Here is a 24,709-nt window from a genome sequence, read left to right as displayed (position 1 = left end):
TAGCAGTTTTGGGGTGGAGTCTTTTGGGTTTTCCACATAAAGTATCATATCATCTGCAAAGAGTGAGAGTTTGACTTCCTCTCTGCCGATTGGGATGCCTTTGATTTCTTTTTGTTGTCTGATTGCTGTGGCTAGGACTTCTAATACTATGTTGAGTAGCAGTGGTGAGAGTGGCTATCCCTGCCGCGTTCCTGACCTTAGGGGAAAAGCTCTCAGCTTTTCCCCATTGAGAATGATATTCGCTGTAGGTTTTTCGTAGATGGCTTTTATGATATTGAGGTATGTACCCTCTGTCCCTATACTCTGAAGAGTTTTGATCAAGAAAGGGTGCTGTACTTTGTCAAATGCTTTTTCTGCATCTATTGAGAGGATCCTATGATTCTTGTTCTTTCTTTTGTGAATGTATTTTATCACGTTGATTGATTTGCGGATGTTGAACCAGCCTTGCGGCCCAGGGATAAATCCCACTTGGTCGTGGTGAATAGTCCTTTTAAGGTACTGTTGGATCCTCTTGGCTAGTATTTTGGTGAGGATTTTTGCATCGATGTTCATCAAGGATATTGGTCTGTAATTCTCCTTTTTGATGGGATCTTTGTCTGCTTTGGGGATCACGGTAACGGTGGCCTCATAAAATGAGTTTGGAAGTTTTCCTTGCCTTTCTACTTTTTGGAACCGTTTCAGGAGACTAGGTATGAATTCTTCTTTAAATGTCTGATAAATTCCCCTGGGAAGCCACCTGGCCCTGGGCTTTGGTTTCTTGGGAGATTTTTGATGACTGCTTCAATTGCCTTCGTGGTTATAGGACTCTTCAGGTTTTCTATTTCTTTTTGGGTCAGTTTTGGTAGTTGACACATCTCTAGGAAGGCACCCATTTCTTCCAGGTTATCTAATTTGCTGCCATAGGGTTGCTCATATTATGTTCTTATCATTGTTTGTATTTCTTTGGTGTTGGTTGTGATCTCTCCTCTTTCATTCATGATTTTGTTGATTTGGGTCATTTCTCTTTTCTTTTTGATCAGCCTGGCCAGGGGTGTAATAACCCTGTGAATTCTTTCAAAGAACCAGCTCCTAGTTCCGTTGATCTGTTCTCCTGTTCTTTTGGGTTCTAGTTCATTGATTTCTGCTCTGATCTTCATGATTTCTCTTCTCCTGCTGGGTTTAGGCTTCATTTGCCGTTCTTTCTCCAGCTCCTTTAGGTGTAGGGTTAGGTTGTGTATTTGAGACCTTTCTTGTTTCTTGACAAGGGCTTGTATTGCTATCTCCTTTCCTCGCAGGACTGCCGTGGGTGTATCCCAACGATTTTGGGCAGTTGTGTTTTCATTTTCATTGGTTTCCATGAGTTTTTTAAAAGCTTCTTTAATTTCCTGGTTGACCCATTCATTCTTTAGTAGGACGCTCTTTAGCCTCCATGTATGTGAGTTCTTTCCGACTTTCCTCTTGTGATTGAGTTCTAGTTTCAAAGCATTGTGGTCTGAAAATGTGCAGGGAATGATCCCAATCTTCTGGTACCGGTTGAGACCTGATTTGGGACCTAGGATGTGATCCATTCTGGAGAATGTTCCATGGGCACTAGAGAAGAATGTGTATTCCGTTGCTTCGGGATGGAACGTTCCGAATATGTGTGTGAAGTCCATTTGCTCCAGTGTGTCATTTCAAGTCTTTATTTCCTTGTTGATCTTTTGCTTAGATGATGTGGCCATTTCAGTCAGGGGGGTGTTAAAGTGCCCCACTATTATTGTATTGTTGTCAATGTGTTTCTTTGCTTTTCTTATTAATTGCCTTATATAATTGGATGCTCCCATGTTCGGGGCATAGATATTTTCAATTGTTAGATCTTCTTGTTGGATAGACCCTTTCAGTAGGACGTAGTGTCCTTCTTCATCTCTTATTACAGTCTTTGTTTTTTATTGCTTTCTTAATCACCATGTACTACATCATTTGTTTTGGTGTAGTGTTCCATGATTCATTGTTTGTTCATAACACACAGTGCTCCGTGCGGAATGTGCCCTCTTTAATACCCATCACCAGGCTAACCCTTCCCCCTACCCAACTCCCCTCTAGAAACGTCAGTTTGTTTTTCAGAGTCCATCATCTCTCCTGGTTCGACTCCCCCTCTGACTAACTCCCCTTCATTCTTCCTCTCCTGCTATCTTCTCCTTTTTCTTTATTCTTAAAATATGTTGCGTTATTTGTTTCAGAAGTACAGATCTGTGATTCAACAGTCTTACACAATTCACAGCGCTCACCGTAGCTCATACCCTCCCCAATGTCTATCACCCAGCCACCCCATCCCTCCCACCCCCGACCACTCCAGCAACCCTCAGTTTGTTCCTGACATTAAGAATTCCTCATATCAGTGAGGTCATATGATACATGTCTTTCTCTGATTGACGTATTTCACTAATCATCGGACCCTCCAGTTCCATCCACGTCGTTGCACATGGCAAGATCTCATTCCTTTTGATGGCTGCATAATATTCCATTGTGTATATGTATACCACCTCTTCTTTATCCATTCCTCTGTCGATGGACATCTTGGCTCTTTCCACAGTTTGGCTATTGTGGACATTGCTGCTATAAACAATGGGGGGCACGTACCGCTTCGGGTCCCTACCTTTGTATCTTTGGGGTAAATACCCAGGAGTGCCATTGCTGGATCGAATGGTAGCTCTAATTTCAACTGTTTGAGGAACCTCCATACTGTTTTCCAGAGGGGTTGCGCCAGCTTGCATTCCCACCAACACTGTAGGAGGGTTCCCCTTTCTCCACATCCCCGCCAACATCTGTCGTTCCCTGACTTGTTAATTTTAGCCCTTCTGACGGGTGTGAGGTGGTATCTCATTGAGGTTTTGATTGGGATTTCCCTGATGCCGAGCCGTGTTGAGCACTTTTTCATGTGCCTGTTGGCCATTTGGATGTCTTCTTTGGAAAAATGTCTGTTCATGGCTTCTGCCCATTTCTTGATCGGATTATTTGTTCTTTGGCTGTTGAGTTCGATAAGTGCTTTATAGATTTTGGATAGTAGCCCCTTATCTGATATGTCATTTGCAAATATTTTCTCCCATTGTGTCGGGTGTCTTTTGGTTTTGTGGACTGTTTCTTTTGCTGTGCCAAAGCTTTTTATCTTGATGGAATCCCAATAGTTCATTTTTGCCCTGGCTTCCCGTGCCTTTGGTGATGTTTCTAGGAAGAAGTTGCTGCGGCTGACGTCGAAGAGCTTGCTACCTGTGTTCTCCTTTAGGATTTTGATGGACTCCTGTCTCACAGTGAGGTCTTTCAACCATTTGGAGTCTATTTTTGTGTGTGGTGTATGGACATGGTCCAGGGTCATTCTTCTGCATGTGGCTGTCCAATTCTCCCAACACCCGTTGTTGAAGAGACTGTCTTTTTGCCATTGGACATTCTTTCCTGCTTTGTCAAAGGTAAGTTGACCATAGAGTTGAGGGTCCATTTCTGGGCTCTCGATTCTGTTCCATGGATCTATGTGTCTGTTTTTGTGCCAGTACCATACTGTCTTGATGAGGACAGCTTTGTCATAGCGCTCGAAGTCCAGAATTGTGATGCCGCCCGCTTTGCTCTTCTTTTTCAATATTCCTCTGGCTATTCGGGGTCTCTTCTGGTTCCACTCCAAATTTAGGATTAGTTGTTCCATTCCTTTGAAGAAAGTGGATGGTATTTTGATGGGGATTGCATTGAATGTGTAGATTGCTCTAGGGAGCATTGTCATCTTCACAATGTTGGTTCTCCCAATCCATGAGCATGGAACGTTTTTCCATTTCTTTGTGTCTTCTTCAATTTCATTCCTGAGTATTCTGTAGTTTTCTGAGTACAGATCCTTTGCCTCTTTGGTTCAATTTATTCCTAGGTATCTTATGGTTTTGGGTGCAATTGTGAAAGGGATCGACTCCTTGATTTGTCTCCCTTCTGTCTTGTTGTTGGTGTATAGGAATGCCACTGATTTCTGTGCATTGATTTTACAGCCTGCTCCTTGACTGAATTCCTGTGTGAGTTCTAGCAGTTTTGGGGTGGAGTCTTTTGGGTTTTCCACATAAAGTATCATATCATCTGCAAAGAGTGAGAGTTTGACTTCCTCTCTGCCGATTGGGATGCCTTTGATTTCTTTTTGTTGTCTGATTGCTGTGGCTAGGACTTCTAATACTATGTTGTGTAGCAGTGGTGAGAGTGGCTATCCCTGCCGCGTTCCTGACCTTAGGGGAAAAGCTCTCAGCTTTTCCCCATTGAGAATGATATTCGCTGTAGGTTTTTCGTAGATGGCTTTTATGATATTGAGGTATGTACCCTCTGTCCCTATACTCTGAAGAGTTTTGATCAAGAAAGGGTGCTGTACTTTGTCAAATGCTTTTTCTGCATCTATTGAGAGGATCCTATGATTCTTGTTCTTTCTTTTGTGAATGTATTTTATCACGTTGATTGATTTGCGGATGTTGAACCAGCCTTGCGGCCCAGGGATAAATCCCACTTGGTCGTGGTGAATAGTCCTTTTAAGGTACTGTTGGATCCTCTTGGCTAGTATTTTGGTGAGGATTTTTGCATCGATGTTCATCAAGGATATTGGTCTGTAATTCTCCTTTTTGATGGGATCTTTGTCTGCTTTGGGGATCACGGTAACGGTGGCCTCATAAAATGAGTTTGGAAGTTTTCCTTGCCTTTCTACTTTTTGGAACCGTTTCAGGAGACTAGGTATGAATTCTTCTTTAAATGTCTGATAGAATTCCCCTGGGAAGCCACCTGGCCCTGGGCTTTGGTTTCTTGGGAGATTTTTGATGACTGCTTCAATTGCCTTCGTGGTTATAGGACTCTTCAGGTTTTCTATTTCTTCCTGGGTCAGTTTTGGTAGTTGACACATCTCTAGGAAGGCACCCATTTCTTCCAGGTTATCTAATTTGCTGCCATAGGGTTGCTCATATTATGTTCTTATCATTGTTTGTATTTCTTTGGTGTTGGTTGTGATCTCTCCTCTTTCATTCATGATTTTGTTGATTTGGGTCATTTCTCTTTTCTTTTTGATCAGCCTGGCCAGGGGTGTATCAACCCTGTGAATTCTTTCAAAGAACCAGCTCCTAGTTCCGTTGATCTGTTCTCCTGTTCTCTTGGGTTCTAGTTCATTGATTTCTGCTCTGATCTTCATGATTTCTCTTCTCCTGCTGGGTTTAGGCTTCATTTGCCGTTCTTTCTCCAGCTCCTTTAGGTGTAGGGTTAGGTTGTGTATTTGAGACCTTTCTTGTTTCTTGACAAGGGCTTGTATTGCTATCTCCTTTCCTCGCAGGACTGCCGTGGGTGTATCCCAACGATTTTGGGCAGTTGTGTTTTCATTTTCATTGGTTTCCATGAGTTTTTTAAAAGCTTCTTTAATTTCCTGGTTGACCCATTCATTCTTTAGTAGGACGCTCTTTAGCCTCCATGTATGTGAGTTCTTTCCGACTTTCCTCTTGTGATTGAGTTCTAGTTTCAAAGCATTGTGGTCTGAAAATGTGCAGGGAATGATCCCAATCTTCTGGTACCGGTTGAGACCTGATTTGGGACCTAGGATGTGATCCATTCTGGAGAATGTTCCATGGGCACTAGAGAAGAATGTGTATTCCGTTGCTTCGGGATGGAACGTTCTGAATATGTGTGTGAAGTCCATCTGCTCCAGTGTGTCATTTCAAGTCTTTATTTCCTTGTTGATCTTTTGCTTAGATGATGTGGCCATTTCAGTCAGGGGGGTGTTAAAGTGCCCCACTATTATTGTATTGTTGTCAATGTGTTTCTTTGCTTTTCTTATTAATTGCCTTATATAATTGGATGCTCCCATGTTCGGGGCATAGATATTTACAATTGTTAGATCATCTTGTTGGATAGACCCTTTCAGTAGGACGTAGTGTCCTTCTTCATCTCTTATTACAGTCTTTGTTTTTTATTGCTTTCTTAATCACCATGTACTACATCATTTGTTTTGGTGTAGTGTTCCATGATTCATTGTTTGTTCATAACACACAGTGCTCCGTGCGGAATGTGCCCTCTTTAATACCCATCACCAGGCTAACCCATCCCCCTACCCACCTCCCCTCTAGAAACCTCAGTTTGTTTTTCAGAGTCCATCATCTCTCCTGGTTCGACTCCCCCTCTGACTAACTCCCCTTCATTCTTCCTCTCCTGCTATCTTCTCCTTTTTCTTTATTCTTAAAATATGTTGCGTTATTTGTTTCAGAAGTACAGATCTGTGATTCAACAGTCTTACACAATTCACAGCGCTCACCGTAGCTCATACCCTCCCCAATGTCTATCACCCAGCCACCCCATCCCTCCCACCCCCGACCACTCCAGCAACCCTCAGTTTGTTCCTGACATTAAGAATTCCTCATATCAGTGAGGTCATATGATACATGTCTTTCTCTGATTGACGTATTTCACTAATCATCGGACCCTCCAGTTCCATCCACGTCGTTGCACATGGCAAGATCTCATTCCTTTTGATGCCTGCATAATATTCCATTGTGTATATGTATACCACCTCTTCTTTATCCATTCCTCTGTCGATGGACATCTTGGCTCTTTCCACAGTTTGGCTATTGTGGACATTGCTGCTATAAACAATGGGGGGAACGTACCGCTTCGGGTCCCTACCTTTGTATCTTTGGGGTAAATACCCAGGAGTGCCATTGCTGGATCGAATGGTAGCTCTAATTTCAACTGTTTGAGGAACCTCCATACTGTTTTCCAGAGGGGTTGCGCCAGCTTGCATTCCCACCAACACTGTAGGAGGGTTCCCCTTTCTCCACATCCCCGCCAACATCTGTCGTTCCCTGACTTGTTAATTTTAGCCCTTCTGACGGGTGTGAGGTGGTATCCCATTGAGGTTTTGATTGGGATTTCCCTGATGCCGAGCCGTGTTGAGCACTTTTTCATGTGCCTGTTGGCCATTTGGATGTCTTCTTTGGAAAAATGTCTGTTCATGGCTTCTGCCCATTTCTTGATCGGATTATTTGTTCTTTGGCTGTTGAGTTCGATAAGTGCTTTATAGATTTTGGATAGTAGCCCCTTATCTGATATGTCATTTGCAAATATTTTCTCCCATTGTGTCGGGTGTCTTTTGGTTTTGTGGACTGTTTCTTTTGCTGTGCCAAAGCTTTTTATCTTGATGGAATCCCAATAGTTCATTTTTGCCCTGGCTTCCCGTGCCTTTGGTGATGTTTCTAGGAAGAAGTTGCTGCGGCTGACGTCGAAGAGCTTGCTACCTGTGTTCTCCTTTAGGATTTTGATGGACTCCTGTCTCACAGTGAGGTCTTTCAACCATTTGGAGTCTATTTTTGTGTGTGGTGTATGGACATGGTCCAGGGTCATTCTTCTGCATGTGGCTGTCCAATTCTCCCAACACCCGTTGTTGAAGAGACTGTCTTTTTGCCATTGGACATTCTTTCCTGCTTTGTCAAAGGTAAGTTGACCATAGAGTTGAGGGTCCATTTCTGGGCTCTCGATTCTGTTCCATGGATCTATGTGTCTGTTTTTGTGCCAGTACCATACTGTCTTGATGAGGACAGCTTTGTCATAGCGCTCGAAGTCCAGAATTGTGATGCCGCCCGCTTTGCTCTTCTTTTTCAATATTCCTCTGGCTATTCGGGGTCTCTTCTGGTTCCACTCCAAATTTAGGATTAGTTGTTCCATTCCTTTGAAGAAAGTGGATGGTATTTTGATGGGGATTGCATTGAATGTGTAGATTGCTCTAGGGAGCATTGTCATCTTCACAATGTTGGTTCTCCCAATCCATGAGCATGGAACGTTTTTCCATTTCTTTGTGTCTTCTTCAATTTCATTCCTGAGTATTCTGTAGTTTTCTGAGTACAGATCCTTTGCCTCTTTGGTTCAATTTATTCCTAGGTATCTTATGGTTTTGGGTGCAATTGTGAAAGGGATCGACTCCTTGATTTGTTTCCCTTCTGTCTTGTTGTTGGTGTATAGGAATGCCACTGATTTCTGTGCATTGATTTTACAGCCTGCTCCTTGACTGAATTCCTGTGTGAGTTCTAGCAGTTTTGGGGTGGAGTCTTTTGGGTTTTCCACATAAAGTATCATATCATCTGCAAAGAGTGAGAGTTTGACTTCCTCTCTGCCGATTGGGATGCCTTTGATTTCTTTTTGTTGTCTGATTGCTGTGGCTAGGACTTCTAATACTATGTTGAGTAGCAGTGGTGAGAGTGGCTATCCCTGCCGCGTTCCTGACCTTAGGGGAAAAGCTCTCAGCTTTTCCCCATTGAGAATGATATTCGCTGTAGGTTTTTCGTAGATGGCTTTTATGATATTGAGGTATGTACCCTCTGTCCCTATACTCTGAAGAGTTTTGATCAAGAAAGGGTGCTGTACTTTGTCAAATGCTTTTTCTGCATCTATTGAGAGGATCCTATGATTCTTGTTCTTTCTTTTGTGAATGTATTTTATCACGTTGATTGATTTGCGGATGTTGAACCAGCCTTGCGGCCCAGGGATAAATCCCACTTGGTCGTGGTGAATAGTCCTTTTAAGGTACTGTTGGATCCTCTTGGCTAGTATTTTGGTGAGGATTTTTGCATCGATGTTCATCAAGGATATTGGTCTGTAATTCTCCTTTTTGATGGGATCTTTGTCTGCTTTGGGGATCACGGTAACGGTGGCCTCATAAAATGAGTTTGGAAGTTTTCCTTGCCTTTCTACTTTTTGGAACCGTTTCAGGAGACTAGGTATGAATTCTTCTTTAAATGTCTGATAAATTCCCCTGGGAAGCCACCTGGCCCTGGGCTTTGGTTTCTTGGGAGATTTTTGATGACTGCTTCAATTGCCTTCGTGGTTATAGGACTCTTCAGGTTTTCTATTTCTTTTTGGGTCAGTTTTGGTAGTTGACACATCTCTAGGAAGGCACCCATTTCTTCCAGGTTATCTAATTTGCTGCCATAGGGTTGCTCATATTATGTTCTTATCATTGTTTGTATTTCTTTGGTGTTGGTTGTGATCTCTCCTCTTTCATTCATGATTTTGTTGATTTGGGTCATTTCTCTTTTCTTTTTGATCAGCCTGGCCAGGGGTGTAATAACCCTGTGAATTCTTTCAAAGAACCAGCTCCTAGTTCCGTTGATCTGTTCTCCTGTTCTTTTGGGTTCTAGTTCATTGATTTCTGCTCTGATCTTCATGATTTCTCTTCTCCTGCTGGGTTTAGGCTTCATTTGCCGTTCTTTCTCCAGCTCCTTTAGGTGTAGGGTTAGGTTGTGTATTTGAGACCTTTCTTGTTTCTTGACAAGGGCTTGTATTGCTATCTCCTTTCCTCGCAGGACTGCCGTGGGTGTATCCCAACGATTTTGGGCAGTTGTGTTTTCATTTTCATTGGTTTCCATGAGTTTTTTAAAAGCTTCTTTAATTTCCTGGTTGACCCATTCATTCTTTAGTAGGACGCTCTTTAGCCTCCATGTATGTGAGTTCTTTCCGACTTTCCTCTTGTGATTGAGTTCTAGTTTCAAAGCATTGTGGTCTGAAAATGTGCAGGGAATGATCCCAATCTTCTGGTACCGGTTGAGACCTGATTTGGGACCTAGGATGTGATCCATTCTGGAGAATGTTCCATGGGCACTAGAGAAGAATGTGTATTCCGTTGCTTCGGGATGGAACGTTCCGAATATGTGTGTGAAGTCCATTTGCTCCAGTGTGTCATTTCAAGTCTTTATTTCCTTGTTGATCTTTTGCTTAGATGATGTGGCCATTTCAGTCAGGGGGGTGTTAAAGTGCCCCACTATTATTGTATTGTTGTCAATGTGTTTCTTTGCTTTTCTTATTAATTGCCTTATATAATTGGATGCTCCCATGTTCGGGGCATAGATATTTTCAATTGTTAGATCTTCTTGTTGGATAGACCCTTTCAGTAGGACGTAGTGTCCTTCTTCATCTCTTATTACAGTCTTTGTTTTTTATTGCTTTCTTAATCACCATGTACTACATCATTTGTTTTGGTGTAGTGTTCCATGATTCATTGTTTGTTCATAACACACAGTGCTCCGTGCGGAATGTGCCCTCTTTAATACCCATCACCAGGCTAACCCATCCCCCTACCCAACTCCCCTCTAGAAACGTCAGTTTGTTTTTCAGAGTCCATCATCTCTCCTGGTTCGACTCCCCCTCTGACTAACTCCCCTTCATTCTTCCTCTCCTGCTATCTTCTCCTTTTTCTTTATTCTTAAAATATGTTGCGTTATTTGTTTCAGAAGTACAGATCTGTGATTCAACAGTCTTACACAATTCACAGCGCTCACCGTAGCTCATACCCTCCCCAATGTCTATCACCCAGCCACCCCATCCCTCCCACCCCCGACCACTCCAGCAACCCTCAGTTTGTTCCTGACATTAAGAATTCCTCATATCAGTGAGGTCATATGATACATGTCTTTCTCTGATTGACGTATTTCACTAATCATCGGACCCTCCAGTTCCATCCACGTCGTTGCACATGGCAAGATCTCATTCCTTTTGATGGCTGCATAATATTCCATTGTGTATATGTATACCACCTCTTCTTTATCCATTCCTCTGTCGATGGACATCTTGGCTCTTTCCACAGTTTGGCTATTGTGGACATTGCTGCTATAAACAATGGGGGGCACGTACCGCTTCGGGTCCCTACCTTTGTATCTTTGGGGTAAATACCCAGGAGTGCCATTGCTGGATCGAATGGTAGCTCTAATTTCAACTGTTTGAGGAACCTCCATACTGTTTTCCAGAGGGGTTGCGCCAGCTTGCATTCCCACCAACACTGTAGGAGGGTTCCCCTTTCTCCACATCCCCGCCAACATCTGTCGTTCCCTGACTTGTTAATTTTAGCCCTTCTGACGGGTGTGAGGTGGTATCTCATTGAGGTTTTGATTGGGATTTCCCTGATGCCGAGCCGTGTTGAGCACTTTTTCATGTGCCTGTTGGCCATTTGGATGTCTTCTTTGGAAAAATGTCTGTTCATGGCTTCTGCCCATTTCTTGATCGGATTATTTGTTCTTTGGCTGTTGAGTTCGATAAGTGCTTTATAGATTTTGGATAGTAGCCCCTTATCTGATATGTCATTTGCAAATATTTTCTCCCATTGTGTCGGGTGTCTTTTGGTTTTGTGGACTGTTTCTTTTGCTGTGCCAAAGCTTTTTATCTTGATGGAATCCCAATAGTTCATTTTTGCCCTGGCTTCCCGTGCCTTTGGTGATGTTTCTAGGAAGAAGTTGCTGCGGCTGACGTCGAAGAGCTTGCTACCTGTGTTCTCCTTTAGGATTTTGATGGACTCCTGTCTCACAGTGAGGTCTTTCAACCATTTGGAGTCTATTTTTGTGTGTGGTGTATGGACATGGTCCAGGGTCATTCTTCTGCATGTGGCTGTCCAATTCTCCCAACACCCGTTGTTGAAGAGACTGTCTTTTTGCCATTGGACATTCTTTCCTGCTTTGTCAAAGGTAAGTTGACCATAGAGTTGAGGGTCCATTTCTGGGCTCTCGATTCTGTTCCATGGATCTATGTGTCTGTTTTTGTGCCAGTACCATACTGTCTTGATGAGGACAGCTTTGTCATAGCGCTCGAAGTCCAGAATTGTGATGCCGCCCGCTTTGCTCTTCTTTTTCAATATTCCTCTGGCTATTCGGGGTCTCTTCGGGTTCCATTCAAAATTTAGGATTAGTTGTTCCATTCCTTTGAAGAAAGTGGATGGTATTTTGATGGGGATTGCATTGAATGTGTAGATTGCTCTAGGGAGCATTGTCATCTTCACAATGTTGGTTCTCCCAATCCATGAGCATGGAACGTTTTTCCATTTCTTTGTGTCTTCTTCAATTTCATTCCTGAGTATTCTGTAGTTTTCTGAGTACAGATCCTTTGCCTCTTTGGTTCAATTTATTCCTAGGTATCTTATGGTTTTGGGTGCAATTGTGAATGGGATCGACTCCTTGATTTGTCTCCCTTCTGTCTTGTTGTTGGTGTATAGGAATGCCACTGATTTCTGTGCATTGATTTTACAGCCTGCTCCTTGACTGAATTCCTGTGTGAGTTCTAGCAGTTTTGGGGTGGAGTCTTTTGGGTTTTCCACATAAAGTATCATATCATCTGCAAAGAGTGAGAGTTTGACTTCCTCTCTGCCGATTGGGATGCCTTTGATTTCTTTTTGTTGTCTGATTGCTGTGGCTAGGACTTCTAATACTATGTTGAGTAGCAGTGGTGAGAGTGGCTATCCCTGCCGCGTTCCTGACCTTAGGGGAAAAGCTCTCAGCTTTTCCCCATTGAGAATGATATTCGCTGTAGGTTTTTCGTAGATGGCTTTTATGATATTGAGGTATGTACCCTCTGTCCCTATACTCTGAAGAGTTTTGATCAAGAAAGGGTGCTGTACTTTGTCAAATGCTTTTTCTGCATCTATTGAGAGGATCCTATGATTCTTGTTCTTTCTTTTGTGAATGTATTTTATCACGTTGATTGATTTGCGGATGTTGAACCAGCCTTGCGGCCCAGGGATAAATCCCACTTGGTCGTGGTGAATAGTCCTTTTAAGGTACTGTTGGATCCTCTTGGCTAGTATTTTGGTGAGGATTTTTGCATCGATGTTCATCAAGGATATTGGTCTGTAATTCTCCTTTTTGATGGGATCTTTGTCTGCTTTGGGGATCACGGTAACGGTGGCCTCATAAAATGAGTTTGGAAGTTTTCCTTGCCTTTCTACTTTTTGGAACCGTTTCAGGAGACTAGGTATGAATTCTTCTTTAAATGTCTGATAGAATTCCCCTGGGAAGCCACCTTGCCCTGGGCTTTGGTTTCTTGGGAGATTTTTGATGACTGCTTCAATTGCCTTCGTGGTTATAGGACTCTTCAGGTTTTCTATTTCTTCCTGGGTCAGTTTTGGTAGTTGACACATCTCTAGGAAGGCACCCATTTCTTCCAGGTTATCTAATTTGCTGCCATAGGGTTGCTCATATTATGTTCTTATCATTGTTTGTATTTCTTTGGTGTTGGTTGTGATCTCTCCTCTTTCATTCATGATTTTGTTGATTTGGGTCATTTCCCTTTTCTTTTTGATCAGCCTGGCCAGGGGTGTATTAACCCTGTGAATTCTTTCAAAGAACCAGCTCCTAGTTCCGTTGATCTGTTCTCCTGTTCTTTTGGGTTCTAGTTCATTGATTTCTGCTCTGATCTTCATGATTTCTCTTCTCCTGCTGGGTTTAGGCTTCATTTGCCGTTCTTTCTCCAGCTCCTTTAGGTGTAGGGTTAGGTTGTGTATTTGAGACCTTTCTTGTTTCTTGACAAGGGCTTGTATTGCTATCTCCTTTCCTCGCAGGACTGCCGTGGGTGTATCCCAACGATTTTGGGCAGTTGTGTTTTCATTTTCATTGGTTTCCATGAGTTTTTTAAAAGCTTCTTTAATTTCCTGGTTGACCCATTCATTCTTTAGTAGGATGCTCTTTAGCCTCCATGTATTTGAGTTCTTTCCGACTTTCCTCTTGTGATTGAGTTCTAGTTTCAAAGCATTGTGGTCTGAAAATGTGCAGGGAATGATCCCAATCTTCTGGTACCGGTTGAGACCTGATTTGGGACCTAGGATGTGATCCATTCTGGAGAATGTTCCATGGGCACTAGAGAAGAATGTGTATTCCGTTGCTTCGGGATGGAACGTTCCGAATATGTGTGTGAAGTCCATTTGCTCCAGTGTGTCATTTCAAGTCTTTATTTCCTTGTTGATCTTTTGCTTAGATGATGTGGCCATTTCAGTCAGGGGGGTGTTAAAGTGCCCCACTATTATTGTATTGTTGTCAATGTGTTTCTTTGCTTTTCTTATTAATTGCCTTATATAATTGGATGCTCCCATGTTCGGGGCATAGATATTTACAATTGTTAGATCTTCTTGTTGGATAGACCCTTTCAGTAGGACGTAGTGTCCTTCTTCATCTCTTATTACAGTCTTTGTTTTTTATTGCTTTCTTAATCACCATGTACTACATCATTTGTTTTGGTGTAGTGTTCCATGATTCATTGTTTGTTCATAACACACAGTGCTCCGTGCGGAATGTGCCCTCTTTAATACCCATCACCAGGCTAACCCATCCCCCTACCCACCTCCCCTCTAGAAACCTCAGTTTGTTTTTCAGAGTCCATCATCTCTCCTGGTTCGACACCCCCTCTGACTAACTCCCCTTCATTCTTCCTCTCCTGCTATCTTCTCCTTTTTCTTTATTCTTAAAATATGTTGCGTTATTTGTTTCAGAAGTACAGATCTGTGATTCAACAGTCTTACACAATTCACAGCGCTCACCGTAGCTCATACCCTCCCCAATGTCTATCACCCAGCCACCCCATCCCTCCCACCCCCGACCACTCCAGCAACCCTCAGTTTGTTCCTGACATTAAGAATTCCTCATATCAGTGAGGTCATATGATACATGTCTTTCTCTGATTGACGTATTTCACTAATCATCGGACCCTCCAGTTCCATCCACGTCGTTGCACATGGCAAGATCTCATTCCTTTTGATGGCTGCATAATATTCCATTGTGTATATGTATACCACCTCTTCTTTATCCATTCCTCTGTCGATGGACATCTTGGCTCTTTCCACAGTTTGGCTATTGTGGACATTGCTGCTATAAACAATGGGGGGCACGTACCGCTTCGGGTCCCTACCTTTGTATCTTTGGGGTAAATACCCAGGAGTGCCATTGCTGGATCGAATGGTAGCTCTAATTTCAACTGTTTGAGGAACCTCCATACTGTTTTCCAGAGGGGTTGCGCCAGCTTGCATTCCCACCAACACTGTAGGAGGGTTCCCCTTTCTCCACATCCCCGCCAACATCTGTCGTTCCCTGACTTGTTAATTTTAGCCCTTCTGACGGGTGTGAGGTGGTATCTCATTGAGGTTTTGATTGGGATTTCCCTGATGCCGAGCCGTGTTGAGCACTTTTTCATGTGCCCGTTGGCCATTTGGATGTCTTCTTTGGAAAAATGTCTGTTCATGGCTTCTGCCCATTTCTTGATCGGATTATTTGTTCTTTGGCTGTTGAGTTCGATAAGTGCTTTATAGATTTTGGATAGTAGCCCCTTATCTGATATGTCATTTGCAAATATTTTCTCCCATTGTGTCGGGTGTCTTTTGGTTTTGTGGACTGTTTCTTTTGCTGTGCCAAAGCTTTTTATCTTGATGGAATCCCAATAGTTCATTTTTGCCCTGGCTTCCCGTGCCTTTGGTGATGTTTCTAGGAAGAAGTTGCTGCGGCTGACGTCGAAGAGCTTGCTACCTGTGTTCTCCTTTAGGATTTTGATGGACTCCTGTCTCACAGTGAGGTCTTTCAACCATTTGGAGTCTATTTTTGTGTGTGGTGTATGGACATGGTCCAGGGTCATTCTTCTGCATGTGGCTGTCCAATTCTCCCAACACCCGTTGTTGAAGAGACTGTCTTTTTGCCATTGGACATTCTTTCCTGCTTTGTCAAAGGTAAGTTGACCATAGAGTTGAGGGTCCATTTCTGGGCTCTCGATTCTGTTCCATGGATCTATGTGTCTGTTTTTGTGCCAGTACCATACTGTCTTGATGAGGACAGCTTTGTCATAGCGCTCGAAGTCCAGAATTGTGATGCCGCCCGCTTTGCTCTTCTTTTTCAATATTCCTCTGGCTATTCGGGGTCTCTTCGGGTTCCATTCAAAATTTAGGATTAGTTGTTCCATTCCTTTGAAGAAAGTGGATGGTATTTTGATGGGGATTGCATTGAATGTGTAGATTGCTCTAGGGAGCATTGTCATCTTCACAATGTTGGTTCTCCCAATCCATGAGCATGGAACGTTTTTCCATTTCTTTGTGTCTTCTTCAATTTCATTCCTGAGTATTCTGTAGTTTTCTGAGTACAGATCCTTTGCCTCTTTGGTTCAATTTATTCCTAGGTATCTTATGGTTTTGGGTGCAATTGTGAATGGGATCGACTCCTTGATTTGTCTCCCTTCTGTCTTGTTGTTGGTGTATAGGAATGCCACTGATTTCTGTGCATTGATTTTACAGCCTGCTCCTTGACTGAATTCCTGTGTGAGTTCTAGCAGTTTTGGGGTGGAGTCTTTTGGGTTTTCCACATAAAGTATCATATCATCTGCAAAGAGTGAGAGTTTGACTTCCTCTCTGCCGATTGGGATGCCTTTGATTTCTTTTTGTTGTCTGATTGCTGTGGCTAGGACTTCTAATACTATGTTGAGTAGCAGTGGTGAGAGTGGCTATCCCTGCCGCGTTCCTGACCTTAGGGGAAAAGCTCTCAGCTTTTCCCCATTGAGAATGATATTCGCTGTAGGTTTTTCGTAGATGGCTTTTATGATATTGAGGTATGTACCCTCTGTCCCTATACTCTGAAGAGTTTTGATCAAGAAAGGGTGCTGTACTTTGTCAAATGCTTTTTCTGCATCTATTGAGAGGATCCTATGATTCTTGTTCTTTCTTTTGTGAATGTATTTTATCACGTTGATTGATTTGCGGATGTTGAACCAGCCTTGCGGCCCAGGGATAAATCCCACTTGGTCGTGGTGAATAGTCCTTTTAAGGTACTGTTGGATCCTCTTGGCTAGTATTTTGGTGAGGATTTTTGCATCGATGTTCATCAAGGATATTGGTCTGTAATTCTCCTTTTTGATGGGATCTTTGTCTGCTTTGGGGATCACGGTAACGGTGGCCTCATAAAATGAGTTTGGAAGTTTTCCTTGCCTTTCTACTTTTTGGAACCGTTTCAGGAGACTAGGTATGAATTCTTCTTTAAATGTCTGATAGAATTCCCCTGGGAAGCCACCTGGCCCTGGGCTTTGGTTTCTTGGGAGATTTTTGATGACTGCTTCAATTGCCTTCGTGGTTATAGGACTCTTCAGGTTTTCTATTTCTTCCTGGGTCAGTTTTGGTAGTTGACACATCTCTAGGAAGGCACCCATTTCTTCCAGGTTATCTAATTTGCTGCCATAGGGTTGCTCATATTATGTTCTTATCATTGTTTGTATTTCTTTGGTGTTGGTTGTGATCTCTCCTCTTTCATTCATGATTTTGTTGATTTGGGTCATTTCTCTTTTCTTTTTGATCAGCCTGGCCAGGGGTGTATTAACCCTGTGAATTCTTTCAAAGAACCAGCTCCTAGTTCCGTTGATCTGTTCTCCTGTTCTTTTGGGTTCTAGTTCATTGATTTCTGCTCTGATCTTCATGATTTCTCTTCTCCTGCTGGGTTTAGGCTTCATTTGCCGTTCTTTCTCCAGCTCCTTCAGGTGTAGGGTTAGGTTGTGTATTTGAGACCTTTCTTGTTTCTTGACAAGGGCTTGTATTGCTATCTCCTTTCCTCGCAGGACTGCCGTGGGTGTATCCCAACGATTTTGGGCAGTTGTGTTTTCATTTTCATTGGTTTCCATGAGTTTTTTAAAAGCTTCTTTAATTTCCTGGTTGACCCATTCATTCTTTAGTAGGATGCTCTTTAGCCTCCATGTATTTGAGTTCTTTCCGACTTTCCTCTTGTGATTGAGTTCTAGTTTCCAATCATATTGTGGTCTGAAAATATGCAGGGAATGATCCCAATCTTTTGGTACCGATGGAGACTGATTTGTGACCTAGGATGTGATCAATTCTGGAGAATGTTCCATGGGCACTCGAGAAGAATGTGTATTCCGTTGCTTTGGGATGGAATGTTCTGAATATGTCTGTGAAGTCCATTTGGTCCAGTGTGTCATTTAAAGTCTTTATTTCCTGGTTGATCTTTTGCTTAGATGATCTGTCCATTTCAGTCAGGGGGGTGTTAAAGTCCCCCACTATTATTGTATTGTTGTCAATGTGTTTCTTTGCTTTTGTTATTAGTTGCCTTATATATTTGGCTCCTCCCATGTTCGGGGCATAGATATTTACAATCGTTAGATCTTCTTGTTGGATAGACCCTTTAAGTAGGTTATAGTGTCCTTCTTCATCTCTTATTACAGTTTTTGTTTTAAAATCTAGTTTGTCTGATATAAGGATTGCCACCCCAGGTTTCTTTTGGTGTACATTGGCATGGTAAATGGTTTTCCACCCCCTCACTTTCAATCTGGGGTGTCTTTGGGTCTGAAATGAGTCTCTTGCAGACAGCATATTGATAGGTCTTGTTTTATAATCCAATCTGGTAGCCTGTGTCTTTTGATTGGGGCATTGAGCCCATTTACATTCAGGGTAACTATTGAAAGGTATGAATTTAGTGCCATTGTATTGCCTGTAAGGTGACTGTTAACTGTATGTTGTCTGTGTTCCTTTCTGATCTTTGCTGCTTTTAGGGTCTCTCTTTGCTTAGAGGACCCCTTTCAATATTTCTTGGAGGGCTGGTTTCGTGTTTGCAAATTCCTTTAGTTTTTGTTTTTTCTGGAAGCTTTTTATCTCTCCTTCTATTTTCAGTGACAGCCTAGCTGGATATAGCATTCTTGGCTGCATATTTTTCTCGTTTAGTGCTCTGAAGATATTTTGCCAGTCCTTTCTGGCCTGCCAGGTCTCTGTGGATAGGTCTGTTGCCAATCTAATGTTTCTACCATTTTAGGTTACATATCTCTTCTCCCGAGCTGCTTTCAGGATTTTCTCTTTGTCTGTGAGACTCGTAAGTTTTACTGTTAGATGTCGGGCTGTTGACCTATTATTATTGATTTTGAGAGGGGTTCTCTGTGCCTCCTGGATTTTGATGCCTGTTTCCTTCCTCACATTAGGGAAGTTCTCTGCTATTATTTGCTCCAATATACCTTCTGCCCCTCTCTCTCTCTTCTTCTTCTTCTGGGATCCCAATTATTCTAATGTAGTTTCATCTTATCGTATCACTTATCTCTCGAATTCTGCCCTCGTGATCCTGTAGTTTTTTCTCTCTCTTTTACTCAACCTCTTTATTTTCCATCATTTGGTCTTCTGTATCACTGATTCTCTCTTCTGCCTCATTTATCCTAGCACTTAGTGCCCCCATTTTCTTTTTAAATTTTTTAAAAAAATTTTTTTAATGTTATGTTAATCACCATATATTACATCATTAGTTTTTGGTGCAGTGTTCCGTGATTCATTGTTTGTTCATAACACCCAGTGCTCCATGCAGAACGTGCCCTCCTCAATACCCATCACCAGGCTAACCCATCCCCCTACCCCCCTCCCCTCTAGAACCCTCAGTTTGTTTTTCAGAGTCCATCATCTCTCATGGTTCGTCTCCCTCTCTGACATACTCCTCTTTTCTTCCTCTCCTGTTATCTTCTTTTTCTTTTTTCTAAAAATATGTTGCGTTATTTGTTTCAGAAATACAGATCTGTGATTCAACAGTCTTGCACAATTCACAGCACTCACCGTAGCACATACCCTCCCCAATGTCTATCACCCAGCCACCCCATCCCTCCCACCCCCAACCACTCCAGTAACACTCAGTTTGTTTCCTGAGATTAAGAATTCCTCATATCAGTGAGGTCATGTGATACATGTCTTTCTCTGATTGACTTATCTCACTCAGCATAACACCCTCCAGTTCCATCCACGTCGTTGCAAATGGCAAGATCTCATTCCTTTTGATGGCTGCATAATATTCCATTGTGTATATATACCACATCTTCTTTATCCATTCATCTGTCGATGAGTGCCCCCATTTTTGATTGCACCTCATCCATAGCCTTTTTGATTTCGACTTGGTTAGATTTTAGTTCTTTTATTTCTCCAGAAAGGTTTTCTCTAATAACTTCCACGCTTTTTTCAAGCCCAGCTAGTATCTTTAAAGTCATGATTCTGAACTCTAGGTCCGACATCATACTAACGTCCATATTGAGTAGGTCCGTGGCTGACGGTACTACCTCTTGTTCTTTTTGCTGAGGTGATTTTTTTCGTCTTGTCATTTTGTCCAGAGGAGAATAGATGAATGAGAGAACAAAATGCTAACAGCTTTACAACGTCCTCAGCAAATATACTGTATACAAATCAGAAAAGACCTGAAACCAGGGGAAAAGAAAGGGAAAGAATGAAAAAAGAAAGAGAAAAAAAAAGAAAAAAAAGATAAAAACAAAAACAGAACAATACAAAAAAAGCAGAATATGATCAAATATGATCAGGCTAGTGCATAGATTAGTGGCACACAGTAGATTTTGGGCGTATTCTGGTCTGTTAGAAAAAAGTGCCTCCTAAAATTTTAAAGGAAGAAAGACATATATGTACAAAATAAGGTTTGATAAAATGAAGGGATGGAACATGAGTGTAAAAATGAAAAGTATAAAAGACTTTATAAAAGGACTTGATAAGATAAGAAGTTGTTTGAAAAAAGAAAGAAGATTTAAGGAAAAAAAAAGGAAAAAGGGAGAGAATGTGATCAGGCAGGAGACTAGAACAAAGCCATACAGTAGTCATTTAGGGTATATTTTGAGCTGTTAGAAGAAACTGTATCTCAAAATTTTGAAGAGAGAACAACTTATATATATATATGTCAAAAATAAGAGTAACTACAACTCTGGAAAACAGTATGGAGGTTCCTCAAACAGTTGAAATTAGAGCTACTGTTCGATCCAGCAATTGCACTACTGGGTATTTACCACAGAGATACAAATGTAGGGACCCGAAGGGATACGTGTACCCCAATGTTTATAGCAGCAATGCCCACAATAGCCAAACTGTGGAAAGAGCCAAGATGCCCATCGACAGATGAATGGATAAAGAAGAGGTGGTATATATACACAATGGAATATTATGCAGCCATCAAAAGGAAGGAGATCTTGCCATTTGCAACGACGTGGATGGAACTGGAGGGTGTTATGCTGAGTGAAATAAGTCAATCAGAGAAAGACATGTATCACATGTCCTCACTGATATGAGGAATTCTTAATCTCAGGAAAGAAACTGAGTGTTACTGGAGTGGTTGGGGGTGGGAGGGATGGGGTGGCTGGGTGATGGACATTGGGGAGGGTATGTGCTACGGTGAGCGCTGTGAATTGTGCAAGACTGTTGAATCACAGATCTGTACTTCTGAAACAAATAACGCAACATATTTTAAGAAAAAGAAGAAGATAACAGGAGAGGAAGAAAAGGGGAGTATGTCAGAGGGGGAGACGAACCATGAGAGATGATGGACTCTGAAAAACAAACTGAGGGTTCTAGAGGGGAGGGGGGTGGGGGGATGGGTTAGCCTGGTGATGGGTATTGAGGAGGGCACGTTCTGCATGGAGCACTGGGTGTTATGAACAAACAATGAATCATGGAACACTGCACCAAAAACTAATGATGTAATATATGGTGATTAACATAACAATAAAAAAATTTTCTTTATTTAAAAAAAACATAACAATAAAAAAATTAAAAAAAATAAGAGTAACTACAATGAAGGGATAAAATATGATTATAAAATGAAAAATAAAAACTTTTTTTTTTTAAAAAAGGGATTGATAAGATGTTGGTTGAAAAAGGGAAAAATAAAAATTAAAAAAAAACAGTCAACAAAAATTAACTTTGATGAACTAATGAATCATGGTAAAAAAAAGCCATGAATTCTATGTGCAGTATTCCACTAGCGCTGGAGTTCTCCCGTTCTCCTTGATCGGTAAACTTGGTCTTGGTTTGCTGGCTGTTCGTGCTGATCTTCTGGGGGAGAGGCCTGTTGCTGTAGTTTCCAAATATCTTTGCCGGAGGCTGAATTGCCCCGCCATTGTCCGTCCGGGCTAAGGAAGGTGCTCCGGTTTGCTCTCAGGAGATTTTTTCCCTGCAAGCTCTCGGTAGAGCTTTGGAGGACCAGGGCAAAAATGGTGGCCTCCCAATCTCCACCCGGGGGAGCTGAGAACTCGGGGTCCCGCTCCTCAGTGTGCCCCCAGAGAAAAGCAGTCACTCCCTTCTCCCTGGTCTCCGGCCGCACTCCGTGCTCACCCGGCCTGTGCCCGAGCGTTGCTATCTCTGGCACCCGACCCCGTGTGGAGTCTCCAAACCCAGCAGATCCATGCGCTGCGCTCCCGCGCCGCTCCTCCCCGGGAAGGAAGGGGAGTCTCCCCAGCTCTGCGGCTTTTTGGGTCCCTGCTGGAGAAGCAGTGGCCCGACTGGGCCGCGGATCATAGTTTATGGCAACACCGAGGTGAGAGCCCGCGCCTCGGCTCTGTCTCTGCAGCCGGCTTCCCCGCTCTGATACCTGGGAGCTCTGGCGCACTCAGGCACCCCCGGTCTTTCTGTGACCCCAAGGGTCCTGAGACCACACCATCCCGGGAGGATTCCACCCCATGCTTAGCCACTGCAGCGACGTCCCTCAGCCGAGCCGACTTCTAAAAGGTCCGATTTTGTGCTCCGGGGCTCTATCACTTGCCAGAATCGGCCGGCGGAGGCCACTCCCCCACCGTCTATCCTCCCGAATATCGCCTTGGATTCACTTCTCCGCATGTCCTACCTTCCAGTAAGTGGTCGCTTCTCTGTTCAGAGAGTTGTTGCTACTCTCCTGTTCGATCTCCTGTTGAGTTTGTAGGTGTTCAGAATGGTTTGATCCCTATTCAGCTGAATTCCTGAGACCAGACGAAATCTGGGTCTCCTACTCCTCCGCCATCTTGCTCTGCCGCACTTCGACATTTTGATTCTCATGGGAAAAAGGAACGTACCTGTGGATGGGCATGAAAGTGATGAAATCCCGGAGGGTCTCTTGACCCTGGATAACTTCCAAGAACTTCTGGAGTGCCAGATCCCTTCTGGTGAAGAGGTTCTTGGAAAGCGCTTTGAGTGGACAGCCGTTACCACCGGGTTGTTCTCGAAAACACAGCAGAAACAGATGCTAGACATCTGTGAGAGCTGCATTCATTTGGGAGGAGACCTTCAGGGAAGGGAGAGACTCCCGCTTCTCTTCCATCATCACTGATGATGTAGTGGACATAGCGGGGGAGGAACACTTGCCTTTGTTGGTGAGGTTTGTTGAAGAATCTCATAACCTGAGAGAGGCAATTGTGGAATTCTTGCCTTAGGAAGTGGAGGCAGAAATTTTGGCTGTAAAATTTCACACGACGAGAACTGAGGAGAGGGGTAAAACATGGAGTATGGTCGTGGCCAGGCTTACATTGTGCGCCGTGGATTGTCTTCCAAAAGGAAAGTCGGTGCTTCTAGACTTTGATAGAAATATCCCCAAGCTCTCTACACACTTTGCTCTTCCCGTGTCTTTGCTATGTGCTTGGCAAAAGCAGTGCCTCTTCTGGGAGTATCTGTGGCTTTAGGAACAATTGAGCAATTTTCTTCTCCCTTCCATCGATCTCCACACTTGCTTTTGGAGCTTGACAATGTCATTTCTCTCCTCCTGCACAACAATGAGCCAAAGGGTAAAGAACGGAAGGAAATCTGCCATTCTCAGTGGACAGGCAGGCACGATGCCTTTGAAAATTTTGTGGACCTCCTACAAGCCCTTGTTTTATGTGGAGACGGTATAAAGAGTGATACAAATAGTAGATGGAATAACTGGAGAGCTGGTTGAGCTTTTGTACTCTGTAGGGCAGTAACGGATTTTGATTTCATCGTTCCCACTGTTGTTCGTCAAAATGTCCTATCTTTTCCAAGAGCCTTTGGGAAAAACCTTCAAGGGCCAGCCTCTGATGTCTTCTGGGCAGTCAGTAGCTTGAGGGCGGTGCTGCATTCACGAAATGAAGGGATGGAAAATATTGAAGGTCATCATGGATTTTTTTTGAAGAAGCCACCAATTTGGCAACTATGCTTGAGAGTCAGATGAAAGTCCCTGGGAAATTCTGCAGAGCCCAGCAAGGTGACCTGGAATCCCAGCTCACTTCGGAGAGTGCCTCTAAAGAAACTCTAAGGGTTCACACAGTGGAACAAGTTATTCAGGAACTGAAGGGCATCTTCTCAGAACAGTACCTCAAAGCTCTTCAATGCTTATCTCTTCTACCCTCTGTCATGGGACAGCTCAGACGCAATCCATTGGAGGAGCACCATGCTCACATGTATACAAGTGACTTGCCTAATCCCGACACACTCTCAGGTGAGCTGGAGCCCTGGAGAATCAAGTGGAAATGCAGAAGAAAAGAGAGAGAGCTTCCACCCATCCGTTAGGAAGCCCTGCATCTACCGGACATCAAGGTTTTCCTAGTGTTTATGCATTGCTGAAAGTCCTAAGGTTACTTCCTGTGATGAAGGTTGCGAATGCACTCTATGAACATGGGTGAAAGCGTCTCAAAGCATAATTGAGGAACGGTGTGAGGGACCAAATGTCAAGTCACGTTGGCTTGGTATAACATAAATTTTAATATAAAACAGGATCTGGATTCAATGATGGACACATCCATGAAACTCTAGACAACTAAGTCAGAGCTTCCTACAGATAACTCCGAAACCATTACCTTGAGCCCAAACGCAGACAAAGACCCCATCAAAAAGGAGAATTATAGACCAATATCCTTGATGAACATGGATGCAAAAATTTTCAACAAAATACTAGCTCATAGGATCCAACAGTACATCAAATGGATGATTCACCATGACCAAGTGGGATTTGTCCCTGGGCTGCAAGGTTGGTTCAACATCCGCAAATCGATCTGCGTGATACAATACATTAACAAAAGAAAGAACAAGAATCATAGATCCTCTCTATTGATGCAGAGAAAGCATTGGACAAAGTACAGCACCCTTTCTTTATCAAAACTCTTCAGAGCCTAGGGATAGAGGATACATCCCTCCAAATCATAAAAGCCATCTATGAAAAACTTACAGCGACTATCATTCTCAATGGAGAAAAGCTGAGAGCTTTTC

General features: G+C 42.9%; 1 pseudogene; it reads left to right on the top strand.

Annotated features, from left to right (window-relative positions):
* The window catches only part of LOC114203136 (52 kDa repressor of the inhibitor of the protein kinase pseudogene), a 46,877-nt pseudogene extending 22,504 nt beyond the window's left edge, over nt 1-24,373 (top strand).
* The last annotated feature ends 336 nt before the right edge of the window (nt 24,374-24,709 follow it).

The sequence above is a fragment of the Eumetopias jubatus genome, unplaced genomic scaffold (genome assembly GCF_037043125.1).
Source record: "Eumetopias jubatus isolate StellerSeaLion01/CBP00866 unplaced genomic scaffold, mEumJub1_p1.0 scaffold_171, whole genome shotgun sequence".
In the NCBI taxonomy this organism is placed as follows: Eukaryota; Metazoa; Chordata; class Mammalia; order Carnivora; family Otariidae; genus Eumetopias; species Eumetopias jubatus.
Note: the sequence above shows the minus strand (reverse complement) of the source record. Positions and strands in the feature narration are given on the sequence as shown.